At 43.4% G+C, this 15,544-nt stretch overlaps 1 long non-coding RNA gene across 1 annotated transcript; it reads right to left on the bottom strand.

The window, feature by feature from the left end:
- Positions 1 to 3,900: 3,900 nt before the first annotated feature.
- On the bottom strand, positions 3,901 to 5,929 carry LOC111966523 (uncharacterized). Its single transcript, XR_002877655.2, has 4 exons — positions 5,864 to 5,929; positions 4,376 to 4,488; positions 4,172 to 4,291; positions 3,901 to 4,060 (listed from the first exon to the last, which is right to left on the bottom strand). It is a non-coding gene; the product is annotated as an uncharacterized lncRNA (long non-coding RNA).
- Positions 5,930 to 15,544: the final 9,615 nt, after the last annotated feature.

The following is a 15,544-nucleotide window of genomic DNA, read 5'->3' as shown; positions in this document are numbered from 1 at the left end:
GTCCCCATCACTCTACAATGCAAAGGGATTATGCTGTCAAATACGACTAAATATATCCAGCAGGAGGCAGACTGGGTCTGTAATGTAATATTGTGGATCAAACAGTTGCGAAATAGGAATATGTGAAATGTGGAATATGTGAAATGTGGAAATGCGTATGTAGTTGTGAAATGTGGAGTAGGTACAAACACCAAATGACACAAACAGTTGTGTGATGATTTCTTTGAATTACTTGTTATGTTCAAATGTGACAGGATATTTTAGTCAGAGAATGACCCATTTATTTTAACGGCTTGTAGTTTCCCAATATCAAGATGGATCTGGGTGAGTATGTAGTATTGTGCAATATATTGATATCATGCTACGGCTAATTGAACTGAACATTGTATTGACACGCATATTTATTGACCATTGTATTACCAGGTATATGTTGGGACATGCCTCACAAGATACGAAAGGGGCAACACTTTAACTTCTGCAGGCATTTGAACGTAAATGAAAAAATATGCATACATGCCACATGTATTTGTGTCTACTTTAAACAAAAGCATTGTTTGTTCAGAGTGGTGACATAATCAGCCAGGTTAGACGTGCATCCATGTTTGAGGACGCCGGGAGATGACGTGGAAAACGGCCACTAGGGGCAACAGAGAGAGCTGTTACATTCTAGTATGTTTCGGTTTTGCTAGGGCATTATGGATAGGGATGGCGGATTGGCGTAAGCACCTGCTCCTGATCYGCAGGAGCCAGACTTGTAACAGAAATTTTGGTGACCTTATTTGACCTTTTATACTGCTTTTGAGACACAGTTGGATCCCATCTTGGGGGCGCTACTTGTTGAGTAATTAAAACACTAAACAATCACAATACAGTAACTATTGGTCATTCTATTATGTATTATTATTTTAATATGAATTCATTATAGAATTGTGTCAGTTATTAATGATAAACCTTTAAACTGCACTCTTCCTCTCTCTCCCCATCTCCCCATGTTTCAGCTCCAGATTACAAAACCTGCACAATCCCAGAGGGTTGCAGGGCTGCCGACTTCCTTTTGGTCACACATTTTATTTGGAGAAATATCCAATAAACCAAAGACATCGCTTTATGTGATTGTACTTTATTGCAGACATTTTCCTCAAATAAAATGGAGCATACATAAAATAAACAAGTTATTACAATGTATTTACATATTCACATACTTTTATGGGTATGGGGGGGGGGGGGACTAGAGTGAGGGAGAAGTCAGCCACCATTTCTCCTAACCATGACCTCTCCACCAACTGAGTAAGCACAACTGCATATGTCTGTTGTGGGAAATGGATAACACAATCTGTAGGCCTAAATATCTCCAACGCAAAAAATAAAATGGAGCATACATACAGTGGGGAGAACAAGTATTTGATACACTGCCGATTTTGCAGATTTTCCTACTTAAAAAGCATGTAGAGGTCTGTAATTTTTATCATCAGGTACACCTTCAACTGTGAGAGACGGAATCTAAAACAAAAATCCAGAAATATCACATTGTATAGAGATTTTTAAGTAATTAATAAGCATTTTATTGCATGACATAAGTATTTGATACAGTAAGAAAGCAGACTTAATTTGTACAGAATCTTTGTTTGCAATTACAGATATCAACGTTTCCTGTAGTTCTTGACCAGGTTTGCACACACTGCAGCAGGGATTTTGGCCCACCTCCATACAGACCTTCTCCAGATCCTTCAGTTTCGGGCTGTCGCTGGCAATACGGACTTTCAGCTCCCTCCAAGATTTTCTTTGGGTTTAGGTCTGGAGACGTGCTAGGCCATCCAGGACCTTGAGATACTTCTTACGGAGCCACTCCTTAGTTGCCCTGCTGTGTGTTTCGGTCGTTGTCATGCTGGAAGACCCAGCCACGACCATCATCAATGCTCTTACTGAGGGAAGGAGGTTGTTGGCTAAGATCTCGCAATACATGGCCATCATCCTCCCTCATACGTGTGCAGTCGTCTGTCCCCTTTGCAGAAAAGCATCCCAAAGAATGATGTTTCCACCTCCATGCTTCACGGTTGGGATGTGTTCTTGGGTTGTACTCATCCTTTCTTCCTCCAAACACGGCGAGTGGTTTAGACCAAAAGCTCTATTTTGAATCATCAGACACATCGATCCTTCTCCCATCCCTCCTCTGGATCATCCAGATGTCATTGGCACAAACTCAGACGGGCCTGACATGCGCCTGCTTGAGCAGGGGACCTTGTGCTGCAGGATTTTAATCATGACGGCGTAGTGTGTTACTAATGGTTTTCTTTGAGACTGTGGTCCAGCTCTCCTTCAGGTCATTGACCAGGTCTGCCGTGTTATTCTGGGCTGATCCCTCCCTTCCTCATGATCATTGATGCCACGAGGTGAGATCTGCATGAGCCCCAACCGAGGGGTGATTGACCAATCATCTTGAACTTCTTCTTTTATTCTTCTATCTCTAATAATTGCGCCAACAGTTGTTGCCTCTCTCACCAAGCTGTTCCTATTGTCTGTAGCCCATCCCAGCCTTGTGCAGGTTAATTCGTATCCCTGATGTCCTTACACACGCCTCTGGTCTTGGCCATTGTGTGGAGAGTGGAGTCTGTTTGATTGAGTGTGGAATGGTGTCTGTTACTATGTACATGGTAACGGAGTTCAAACAGGTGCAGTTAATACAGGTAATGAGTGGGAGAACAGGAGGGTCTTTCTAAGAAACACTTAAATCAGGTCTGTGAAGAGCTGAATTTCTACTGGTTGATAAGGGTGATCAATAACTATGTCATAGCAATAAAATGCAATGAATTACTTTAAAAATCATACAATGTCATTTTCTGGATTTTTTGTTTTAGATTCCGTGTCTCACAGTTGTAGTGTACCTATGATAACGAATTACAGACCTCTACATGCTTTGTACAGTAAGGAAAACCTTACAAAATCGGCAGTGTATCAATACTTTGTTCTCCCCACTGCTATAAATAAACAAAGTATATTACAATGTGTTACGTGTGTGTGTGTGTGATTTTTTGTTGTTGTTAGCCAACATCTGTGTGGTTTTCTGCTTCATAAAAAGCTGATGGGTCGGAACTCCCTCCAGGTCATCTCTTCGCCATTCCTTGGCCTTGGTTGCCTGATGACTCATCCTGAATTTGACATACATTCATTGTGAGAACAAAAGTCAGTTTAGCCCTGAGCGATGTGGTGGGTAGCCAGGAATGGCCTTGGTACATAAAAGATTATTTAGCAAAAACAACATATTTGCCTGCACTCATGGGAACCCTATACATATGTGAGGGCTGTTGGGCGTGTCAGCTCCAGATGACAAACCTGACACACCTCCCAGAGGGTTGGTTGCAGGTCTGCCAACGTTCCTTTTGGTCATGTTATTTATTTTATCAGAGAAATATCCAAGAAACAAACTGTTGCGTTAACTTGTGAATGTCACTTATTTAATGGCAGGCACAACTCCTCAAATAAAATTGGAGCATCACATACACAATCATAACAATCGTATTTACTTGTTGTGTGTGTGTGTTGTCCGGTCTGTGGTTGTGTGTGTGTGTGTGTGTGTGTGTGGTGTGTGTGTGGTGTGCTGTGTCTGGTGTGTGTGTGTGTGTTGGTTCGTGTGTGGGTGTGGTGGTGTGTGTGTGTGTGTGGAGAGAGCAGTAGAGAGGTGAGGAGGCAGGCATGTTTTTCAATCAAAGAAAAGACAGCAGCGAATATTCCTCAGATACTACAGCAATTGGAGCAAGTACTCAATTAAGCAATACTCAATATTACAATCACGACGTTGTTGGAGATACGAGTAACTTACGTCGACCGTAGCTATTGATAATGGATATGTAGGCGTAGATAACTCCAATCCTAAATTAATATAATTAAAATGTATTTACATTGGGGATAATGTGTGTGTGTGTGACAGAGAGAGAGTGTGTGTGCATGTTGTGCTTTATTTTTCCTTGTCAGCCACCCATCTCTGCTTTGTCAGTTGTGATAGGCCCGGTGCATGCACTTCTGGGTGAGGCTGTCTGGGGCAGTGGTGGAGTGCATGGCAGATCTGAAAGAGAGATGCACAACGTGACAGTAAGTATACAGTTCAACAACATGTTTGTGTGCACATCTGTTGGTGTGAGTGAGYATATGTGTATGTAATATAATTCTAAATGACCTGTATCCATCTGGGAATCCTCAAAAGATTCTCCCTTCACGGTCAGTGTAGTAGGAACCGGTGCAGCCGGTAAATTAAATACCACAGCAGAGGACTGCTGGACTGCTGGGGGTGGCAGATCTAAAAGAGAGGCATCATTTTCTTAACTGACAATAATTATACAACAAAACAGAGTGAGTGTGTATACGTGTGTGTGATAATTACCGGGACAACATCACACTGCTTCAGGTCTACAAGCCTCTGGAMGTTCCAGCGTGCCACTCCAGGCCTGGAACATCTTTGTGGAAACACGGTTACCTGTCACCTGGTTGACAGATCTAAAAGATAGACACTATATTATTTTAACGATAAAGCCTTGACTACACACTAACCTAAATTAAGTGTGTGTATGTGGGGCAACCATGCAGCAGACTTAAATTTCCCAACTGATCATTGTACTTGCCCTCGCAATCTGTGGTGTGTGTGATCTGTGTTATTGTGGCTCATAAGTGTGTCAACCTGACCACGTCCTTGTGGTAGGACATTCAGTGATTAGCTTAGGAGAAAAAAAACAGTGTACAGTAAAAAGGATATCAAATATTCAGATCTGGATTGACAAGTACGCTAAATCATGTGACGTTACAAAACCTCTAGGGCTTAGTCTACAACAATTAAATAAAGGCTGCAGGACCTGAGGCCTAGGACCAGGACTTACTGGCCTGATGACTCCTGGCTATCCCTGTCCCTAGTTCACCTGGTCGTGCTGCTGATCCAGTCTGTTTCTGTCTGCAGCTATGGAACMCTGAACTGCTCAGGACTCACCGGAAGTGCTACCTTGTCCCARACCTGCGGTTTGATCCTGTCTCTCTCTACCGGACCTGCTGCCTCAACCTCTAAACGCTCAGTTATGAAGAGCCAATTGGCATTTACTCCTGAGGTGCTGAACTAGTTCACCCTCTATAACCACTGTGATTATGAATGTTAGATTAGCTAGCATGTTAGCTATCAAAGTATCTATCCAGCAAGAATGTCGGTCAAAAAACAAAAAAAACTATTTTGAGCCATGTTGATTTGAGTAGGATAAGTCCAATCGGACTGACATAATTAACAGACTGAACGTACATTTCTGTGACTCACTAGCTAACTTTAGCTTGCCAGCTCAGTAACGGTGCTGGGTGAAGAAATATGCACCTCTTTCTGTTTACAGTGTTCCCTATTGGAAATCAGACTAGCGTCACAAAACCAACCAGTGACAAGAAATATATTACATCCGATTTGGATTCTGAAGTGAGACTGATGCCTGAAGGAATGATTTAATAGATCAATAAATCATCTGTTATCTGAACAAATGGCATTGTTCTCCCGAGTGGCGAAGCGGTCTAATGCACTGCATCTCAGTGTTAGAGGTGTCACTACAGACACCCTGGTTTGAATCCAGGCTGTATCACAACCGGCCATTATTGGGAGTCCCATAGGGTGGCGCACAATTGGCCCAGCATCGTCCGGGTTTGGCCGATGTAGACCGTCATTGTAAATAAGAATTTGTTCTTAACTGACTTGCCTAGTTATATAAAGGTTAAAAATAATAATATCACTCTTCCTGATAGTGGTGATTAAATAATATTTTCAATACCAGAATAAAACATTGGACTACAATAAATATGATTTTTTTTACATATACATTTTATCTGTACTGATGTTTTTTTAATCTACCTTCATGTCTTCCTGGCAGGACTGGTTTCTTTGGCCTGTTCTTGTTTGTTGTAAGACAGCCACTGCTTAMACCAGGAAGTGAAAGTGGGGGTTAATATGATACAGTTGTCAGAGAAACTGAGAGAGGAAGTGAAGGCAAGGCGTTGAGGGGTTGTGGTAGGGACAGGTGCAGTGAAGGTTAGATAGTGTGAGCATGGGGTACTTCACTTCATACACAGATACAAACACAGTCACGCAGATATGCTCGTATGAAAGCACACATGCTATCATGTTTCAGGAGAAGTCCCAGATGCAGACTGTGTCGAAGTAACAAAAGTTTATTACTATTTTTTTCTCTCTCTTTCTCTCCCTGTGATGTAATATCCTCTGATGCTGGGTCAAACATCTTTCTCTTTTATGTATTCCAATATCTGTCTACTCATATCCGTTGAAATCATGGACACTCTTACTGACAGTTATGGTTGCTTTGCGTGATGTATTGTTGTCTCTACCTTCTTGCCCTGTGCTGTTGTCTGTGCCCAATAATGTTTGTGCCATGTCTTGTGCTGCTACGATGTTCTGCTGCTGCCATGTTGTGTTGCTACCATGCTGTGTTTTCATGTGTTGCTGCCATGATATGATGTTGTCTAAGTTCTCTCTTTATGTAGTGTTGTGGTGTCTCTCTTGTCGTGATGTGTTTGTCCTATATACAGTTGAAGTCGGAAGTTTACATACACCTTAGCCAAATACATTTATACTCAGTTTTTCACAATTCCTGACATTAAATCCTAGTAGAAATTCCCTGTCTTAGGTCAGTTAGGATCACCACTTATTTTAAGATTGTAAAATGTCAGAATAATAGTAGAGAGAATTATTTCTTTCAGCTTTTATTTCTTTCATCACATTCCCAGCGGGTCAGAAGTTTACATACACTCAATTCGTATTTGGTAGCATTGCCTTTAAATTTTTTAACATGGGTCAAACATTTCGGGTAGCCTTCCACAAGCTTCCCACAATAAATTGGGTGAATTTTGGCCCATTCCTCCTGACAGAGCTGGTGTAACCTAGTCAGGTTTGTAGGCCTCCTTGCTCGCACATGCTTTTTAAGTTCTGCCCACAAATTGTCTATAGGATTGGGGTCAGGGCTTTGTGATGGCCACTCCAATACCTTGACTTTGTTGTCCTGAAGCCATTTTGCCACAACTTTGGAAGCATGCTTGGGGTCATTGTCCATTTGGAAGACCCATTTGCGACCAAGCTTTAACTTCCTGACTGATGTCTTGAGATGTTGCTTCAATATATCCACATAATTTTCCTACCTCATGATGCCATCTATTTTGTGAAGTGCACCAGTCCCTCCTGCAGCAAAGCACCCCCACAACATGATGCTGCCACCCCTGTGCTTCACGGTTGGGATAGTGTTCTTCGGCTTGCAAGCATCCCCCTTTTTCCTCCAAACATAACTATGGTCATTATGGCCAAACAGTTCCATTTTTGTTTCATCAGACCAGAGGACATTTCTCCAAAAAATACAATCTTGTCCCCATGTGCAGTTGCAAACTGTAATCTGGCTTTTTTTATGGCGGTTTTGGAGCAGTGGCTTCTTCCTTGCTGAATGGCCTTTCAGATTTTGTCGATATAGGACTCGTTTTACTGTGGAAATAGATACTTTGTACCTGTTTCCTCCAGCATCTTCACAAGGTCCTTTGCTGTTGTTCTGGGATTGATGTGCACTTTTCGCACCAAAGTACATTCATCTCTAGGAGACAGAACGCGTCCCCTTCCTGAGCGGTATGACGGCTGCGTGGTCCCATGGTGTTTATACTTGCGTACTATTGTTTGTACAGATGAACGTGTTACCTTCAGGCATTTGGAAATTGCTCCCAAGGATGAACCAGACTTGTGCAGGTCTACAATTTTTTTCTGAGGTCTTGGCTGATTTCTTTTGATTTTCCCATGATGTCAAGCAAAGAGGCACTGAGTTTGAAGGTAGGCCTTGAAATACATCCACAGGTACACCTCCAATTGACTCAAATGATGTCAATTAGCCTATTAGAAGCTTCTAAAGCCATGCCATAATTTTCCAAGCTCTTTAAAGGCACAGTCAACTTAGTGTATGTAAACTTCTGACCCACTAGAATTGTGATACAGTGAATTATAAGTGAAGTAATCTGTCTGTAAACAATTGTTGGAAAAATTACTTGTGTCATGCACACAGTAGATGTCCTAACTGATTTGCCAAAACTATAGTTTGTTAACAAGAAATTTGTGGAGTGGTTGAAAAACGAGTTTTAATGACTCCAACCTAAGTGAATGTAAACTTACGACTTCAACTGTATATATATTATTTTTTTTAAATCCCAGCCCCCGTCCCCGCAGGAGGCCTTTTGCCTTCTGTTAGGCCGTCATTGTAAATAAGAATTTTTGTTCTTAATGTTCTTAACTGACTTGCCTAGTTAAATATTATTTTTTACAAAAATGGTGTCTGTTCTTTTCTTGACTTGGGTTATTACTTTTGCTTGCAGACTGACAGACAGAGACTTCTCTGATTGACTGTGTACTGTACAGTATTGGAGGAATGATAGGCCGCTGTAGTGTATTGTGTGTACTGACATCTTCACAAGGTTTGCTGCTCTATGATTGGTTGGCCCTACCTGTAGCCTGCCTGTAGCATTTGGACCCTGCTGTCTGTATCTACTGTAAACAGTATCATACTGTTGATTAATACAGTAAGTTACTGATAAAATTACAAAAATGGCTAACAGTGTAGTAAACATGGCTATCTGATAATAGCAGTTATCACAACAAAAGACGTGGTCTAACACAACAAAACATTTAAAAGATGTCTTACAACACAGCACACCTGACAGAAAACAGAAAACCAGAACACAATTTGACAAAACATAACAGAAAATAGCTGCACATTTTACTGGGTGTAAATGACATCACTCAGTGGGATTTTGTCATTGTGTGTCTCATTGACAATTACTCTCACAAATCAATAATGACATCACCATAGTGTTCGTTGCCACTCACAACCTCAGGCGTTGTGTAATTTGCAGGAAACTACACTTAAATACCTACACCACCCACCTCTCAAACACTCTCTTACTTACACACACGTAGCTGAGCTGCTAAGGTGTGGGAAAGGAAGCTGTTCTCTGACCTGTAGTGGGCCATGACGCAGACAAGAGGTTCACTTAATCACTGACTGGAGATACTGTGGGTGTGCCATTTAAAGACATATTGTCCAGTCGGGCAGAGTAGAGAACCACAATATGACTCACTCACAGAGCAGAAAGTCCCTCTCTCCACCATGCGGTTACTGTATGCAGTACAGCAATGGAGAACTCACTCTACTACCTCCAATATCCTCTCTTTGCCTCCACTCATCCACTCACTCACAAACATGAAATGGTTCATTATTCTCTGAACACATTGTACCAAATCTATACACAGCATATATAGCTATGCAAAACTCTATAAACTTTGCTCAATTGTCCAGAACAGTAGCCCATAACACCACATCGTAACACAATTACTGTAGAGACATTTATTCTTCATTCCTCAGAAAGGCTCAGGGCCTGTGTTCTGACATGTACTATTGTGGCTCAGGTTAAATCTAATGAGTATCACACCCACTTAACCTGGGAACGTCAGCAGTATCTCTATACGCAAACCATAGTTTGCAGTGCATCAGTACCACTGTCATGGAGGACGTAAACTCAAGCACCGAAGTAACAACTGAGGTGGAACCAACAACAGGAGTGGAACTCACCCAGCCTCCCAGACCTGCAGTCGAGAGGAGACTACCAGGGCACAGACCGTATGTGAAGTGGCCTGGCGCCAGTGACAAGAAGTTGTGGGAAGCAGTGAATACTGACCTTACCTTGACCCTCGAGAAACTTCGAGGCACAGTGGAGAAGAAGTTGGAGAGGATGGGGGACATCATCTATGAGTACGGGGCAGAAAKCTTTGGAGTGCAAGAGGCAAAAGGCGGGAGAAAGGTTCCAACCCCACCAGTTTCCAGGAGGCAACAAGAAATCAAGCGCCTCGTTCAAGAAAGGAGACAGCTTAAGAAACAGTGGAAGAAGGCCTCGGAAGTGGAAAAGGAGGGCATAGAGGCACTTCAGGCTGACATTAAAACCCGGTTGGCATCCCTCCGTAGAGCAGAGAACCTAYGGAAACGCAGAACGAAGAAAGAACAAACTAGAACTCAATTCTATAAAGATCCCTTCAATTTCCTTAAAAGTCTCTTCACGAAGGAAAAAAGTGGAGCTCTAAAAACAACAAAGAAAGACCTAGAGGAGCACGTGATAACAACAAACTTTGACTCAAAGCGACATGAACATCTGGCCATCCCATCAGATATCCCACCCATTGAACCCCCGGAACATCATATTGAGACCAGCCCTCCGACATGGAAAGAGGTTGGAAAACACAGTTCGACGGGCAAGAACAGCATCAGCCCCGGGGCCAAATGGAGTCCCGTACAAAGTGTATAAGAACGCACCAGACATCCTGAGGGTCCTCTGGAGGCTTATGAGAACAGCTTGGCAAAAGAAGATAATACCCAAAGTGTGGCGTAGGGCAGGCGGGGTCCTGATCCCTAAGGAGAAGGATGCAGTGAACATCAGCCAATTCCGCCCAATCTCCTTACTGAATGTCGAGGGTAAAATCTTCTTTAGGGTCATTGCCCAGAGGATRTCCGAGTACTTGCAAAGGAATGCGTACATCGATACATMTGTACAGAAGGCAGGAATATCAGGGTTCTCTGGCTGCTTGGAACAYTCCAGCATGATCTGGCACCAGATCCAAATGGCCAAGGTGGAGAAAAGGGACCTCCATGTAGTCTTCCTCGACCTCACCAATGCATTTGGCTCTGTGCCCCATGAACTCCTGTGGTCTGCCTTCAGATTTTTCCACATTACCGGACACCATCACAACCCTGGTGAAGTCGTACTTCCAGGATCTGCAGTTCTGCTTCACCACCTCAGAGTTCACCACCTCATGGCAGTGCCTGAATGTAGGTATAAATGGCGGGATGTACCATTTCTCCGTTGGCATTCATAATGGCAAGGAGGTTATCATCAGATCCTCAAAATGGGTTGCTGGTGGACAGCGAGTCGACTCTGGTTCCGCCTCCCTCCACTCAGAGCCTACATGGACGACATTACAACATTAACCACCACTGTCCCATGCACCAGGAGACTGCTCAGAAAACTTGAGGAGAACATCAGCTGGCCCGTATGAAGATTAAACCATCCAAGTCACGCAGCCTCTCGATTGTGAAGGGAGTACTCTCTGACCTGAAATTCTTCATCGGAGATGACCAAATCCCAACAGTGTCGAGCAGCCGGTAAAAAGCCTTGGAAGGTGGTATGACGCAAGCCTGAAGGACAAAGACCAGGTGCAACAGCTGCGCAAAGACATCAGTAGTAGCCTACAGTCCATCGACAACACCCAGATACCTGGAAAGTTAAAGGCCTGGTGTCTGCAGTTTGGTCTCCTACCCGGGTGTTGTGGCCCCTAGCAGTGTATGAGGTTCCAATCTCAACAGTGGAGAAGATGGAAAGAGAGTCACAGGCTACTTAAAGAAGTGGCTCGGAGTTCCACGATGCCTTACCACCATAGGCCTCTATGGAGATGTGTCCTCAAGCTCCCCTCACCAGTCTAACAGAGGAATTCAAGTGTGCAAAAACCAGGCTCCAGATGACACTGAATGAATCTCGAGACCCAGTGGTGAGCAACAACGCGCCGACCTTGGCAACTGGGCGCAAATGGAGGCCAGGAAAAGCAGTCCAGGAGGCAACAGCAGCCCTCAGACAATTGCTGGACCATTGTTGGTCATGTTTCAGCAAGGGAGAGGAGGCCTCGGGCTAACTAGCCGTGCTGCTTGGAGTAAGGCCACTGCACCAGAGCGGCGGAAGATGGTAGTGCAGGAAGTACGCCATCAGGAGGAGGCTGCAAGGTGGGCCAAGGCAGTCTCTCTTGCCAAACAGGGACAGTGGACTCGATGGGACAGTGTGGAGAAGAGGAAGATCTGCTGGAAGGATCTGTGGGCCATGGAAGCGAGGCGGTTGAGCTTTTCCATCAGAGCAACATATGACGTCCTTCCAACACCAGTTAATCTTCACCAATGGTATGGTGAAGATCCGGACTGTGCCCTSTGTTCCATGCCAGCCAACCTCAGGCACATTCTCACAGGGTGTAWAACAAGCCTCACCCAAGGACGCTACACTTGGCGTCACAACCAAGTCCTTAAAAACCTTGCGTCCGCCCTGGAGGACAAGCGAGCTGCCACCAACTCCCTACCACCCCAGCAGCATCACACCCCTTACGGACGACCTTTGTCCGCGAAGGGGCTAAACCACCGAAGAGCGGCTCTACACCATTAGAGCGAGACCAGCTGCGCTTGGCCCGCGACTGGAAAATGCTAGCTGACATTGGCCGGCAACTTGTGTTTCCTCCGGAGATCGCAACCACCACCCTAAGACCTGACATGGTGCTCTGGTCCCGTTCGCTCAAGAAGATCTTCATCATTGAGCTCACAGTACCCTGGGAGAACTCAGTAGATGAGGCTTATGAGCGAAAACATCTGCGCTATGCCGATCTAGCTGCCGAAGCACGGCATCATGGCTGGAACACAGAAGTCCGACCAGTGGAGGTGGGCTGCAGAGGTTTTGTGGCAACATCTACAACCAGACTGCTTAGAGACCTGGGAATTAAGGGCCAGAGCCAGCGTTCRGCAATCAAAGCTGTATCAGAGGYGGCAGAAGGCAGCAGTCAATGGCTCTGGATGAAGAGGAAAGACCCCAGCTGGGCCCCGAAGTGAGAGGGCCAGGAGGTATGCGGTCAACAATGCTTGACTCAGGGAGGAAGACGCCCCTGCCATGCATAGTCCCATAGGATGTTGGCTATCAACAACAAGGCAACTCCTATGACTAATTGGGAATGGGACGCAAGCGTAGGATTGATYACCCTGTCGCTGGCCGCCTTTGGGGAGGGTGTATAGTGTGAAAGGCCGAAACACCCTAGGAACCAAAGGTACACTACTGACGATGCGCTCCCCAAATTTCACCAGTCTCACTGTTCATGAACTCTTGGAAGTGCTTGCACAAAGGATAGTAACATCTCATCCTGTGTTCTTGGAATCTATACCATTTACTGTCTGTGGTGTTATACTGTAGATGAAGCAACAACATAACCCAGCTGCATGAAACAGTGCTTCAGTACTGCTGTCCAGTCCACAGTCTTAATCCAGATTATTCCAGATTACGCACACAAAACTGGAGAAAGACAGCTCCCCCAAACCCTCCAGTTCTGTCTGTGTTATTTATATAAAGCCACAGATAGTCATACAGGGCTGCTGCAATAAAGAGTAGTGCATGTGTAACATCACTGATTCAAACAAAACATTTGTTGTATTATATTCATCTGAGGATTTTGAGCCCTGTCCTGTCCTTCTTTTGAGCCCTGTCCTGTCCTTATTTTGAGCCCTGTCCTGTCCTTCTTTTGAGCCCTGTCCTATCCTTCTTTTGAGCCCTGTCCTGTTTTTCTTTTGAGCCCTGTCCTATCCTTCTTTTAAGCCCTGTCCTATCCTTCTTTTGAGCCCTGTCCTATCCTTCTTTTGAACCCTGTCCTATCCTTCTTTTGAGCCCTGTCCTATCCTTCTTTAGTGCCCTGTCCTATCCTTCTTTTGAGGCCTGTCCTATCCTTCTTTTGAGCCCTGTCCTATCCTTGAGCCCTGTCCTATCCTTCTTTTGAGCCCTGTCCTATCCTTCTTTTGAACCCTGTCCTATCCTTCTTTTGATCAGTCTATCCTTCACTCTGTATCAAGACAATTCATACTCTTGGCATTGAGTAAGGTTATGAAACAACATTCAGCAAAGAGGAAAGAATGCAACATTGAAACACTACTACTTGAGCTGTGTTCATGTATTTGGTGTGCATGCAATAATATTGTTAGATTGTGGAATAGAACGGTCCATTCAGAGGTGCAGGTCAAATGAGGCCTCTGAAACACTCGAGAGCGATGGGTCTGGACCAATGATGAATATAAACCCTGGATTGCTGATCCTATGTATTGGCCAATGAGAGGTTTTGAAACCACCAAATTTACATGTTTTAAAAATATATACAATTGTAGTGGGGACAGTAACATTTTTAAAAATTATACTTTGAGTAAAATGTATTTATATTCGCTGAGTGTACAAAACATTAGGAATACTTGCTCTTTCCATGGCATAGACTGACCAGGTGAACACTCTTATCCCTTTTTGATGTCACTTGATAAATCCACTTCAATCAGTGTAGATGAATGGGAGGAGACAGCTTAAAAATGATTTCTAAGCCTTGAGACAATTGAGACATGGATTGTGTATGTGTGCCATTCAGGGGATGAATGGGCAAGATAAAAGATTTAAGTACCTTTGAACGGGGTATGATAGTAGGTGCTGGGCGCAACAGTTTGAGTGTGTCAAGAACGGCAAACTCCTGGGTTTTTAACAGTCAACAGTTTCCCATTTGTATCAAGAATGGTCCACTACCCAAAGGACATCCAGACAACTTGACACAACTGTGGGAAGCATCAGAGTCAACATAGGTCAGAATGGGCTAAAGGGGGTGCAACTCAATATTAGGAAGGTGTTCCTAATGTTTTATGCACTCAGTGTATATATATATTTATTTTCTGTTTAGCTCACATAATATAATTTAAAAGTATGTGTTAAGGAGTCTGTAACAGAATAAACATGATTTTTTTGTTGTTGTTGACATCAATAAATGCATTTCTATAAAATGTATAATTCCTATCAGAATCCAGCCAGAGTGAGGATATTTGAATTTTGAATCACCTGCAACATGCTTTCAGAAGGACTGCCAGGCAGGGAAGAGAGATGATTGAAAATGCCTAAATCATCTAAACTGGAACAACCATTTCAGTAACGGGCGCAATAAGTCCGACTACTAACAGAGTGGATTAGTTTAGAAAAAAATTATGTTATTCATCTTTGTGTAGCATAGGAATTAATGTAGAGGCAAAACAGATATTGAAACAAACAATTCTGAAAATCAATCTGCAATAGAGCATGCTGTGAAATACGATAATGACGGGCGTGGTTTTGAGTGTTTTACTCTACACAGTGTCAAAATTACACAATCACACTCAATTCTGGTTATTAACACCAACACTTGGGATATTTCACACAACTGAGTGTTTATTGGACTATTTATACCTGAGATAGTGATTTACCTGAGTCAACACTAGAAATGTTATACTTAAAAATGTACACTAGGTAACACTGGCCAATTTGCTGTGTACCATACAATACACTGCTGGTTCACTCAGACTCTATTCTCCTACTCTCTACTCAATAAAATCACAGAAAATACTCATTTGAAAGAAATACATAATGGCAAAGATATCGACTATGTCAGTACTATTTATACAATTATTATGGGAATACCAGATACATGTACAAATATTGCCATGTAGGTACAGTTTAAAACATTCTCACACCTATCTTTTTAATCTCATCAAATTAGTGGATTCGGCTATTTCAGCCACACCCATTGCTGACAGTTATATAAAATTGAGCACACAGCCATGCAATCTCCATAGACAAACATTGTCAGTAAAATGGCCTTACTGAAGAGCTCAGTGACAATTAACGTGGCACTGTCATAGGATGCCACATTTTC

Source organism: Salvelinus sp. IW2-2015, linkage group LG1 (assembly GCF_002910315.2).
Source record: "Salvelinus sp. IW2-2015 linkage group LG1, ASM291031v2, whole genome shotgun sequence".
Classification (NCBI taxonomy): Eukaryota; Metazoa; Chordata; class Actinopteri; order Salmoniformes; family Salmonidae; genus Salvelinus; species Salvelinus sp. IW2-2015.
Note: the sequence above shows the minus strand (reverse complement) of the source record. Positions and strands in the feature narration are given on the sequence as shown.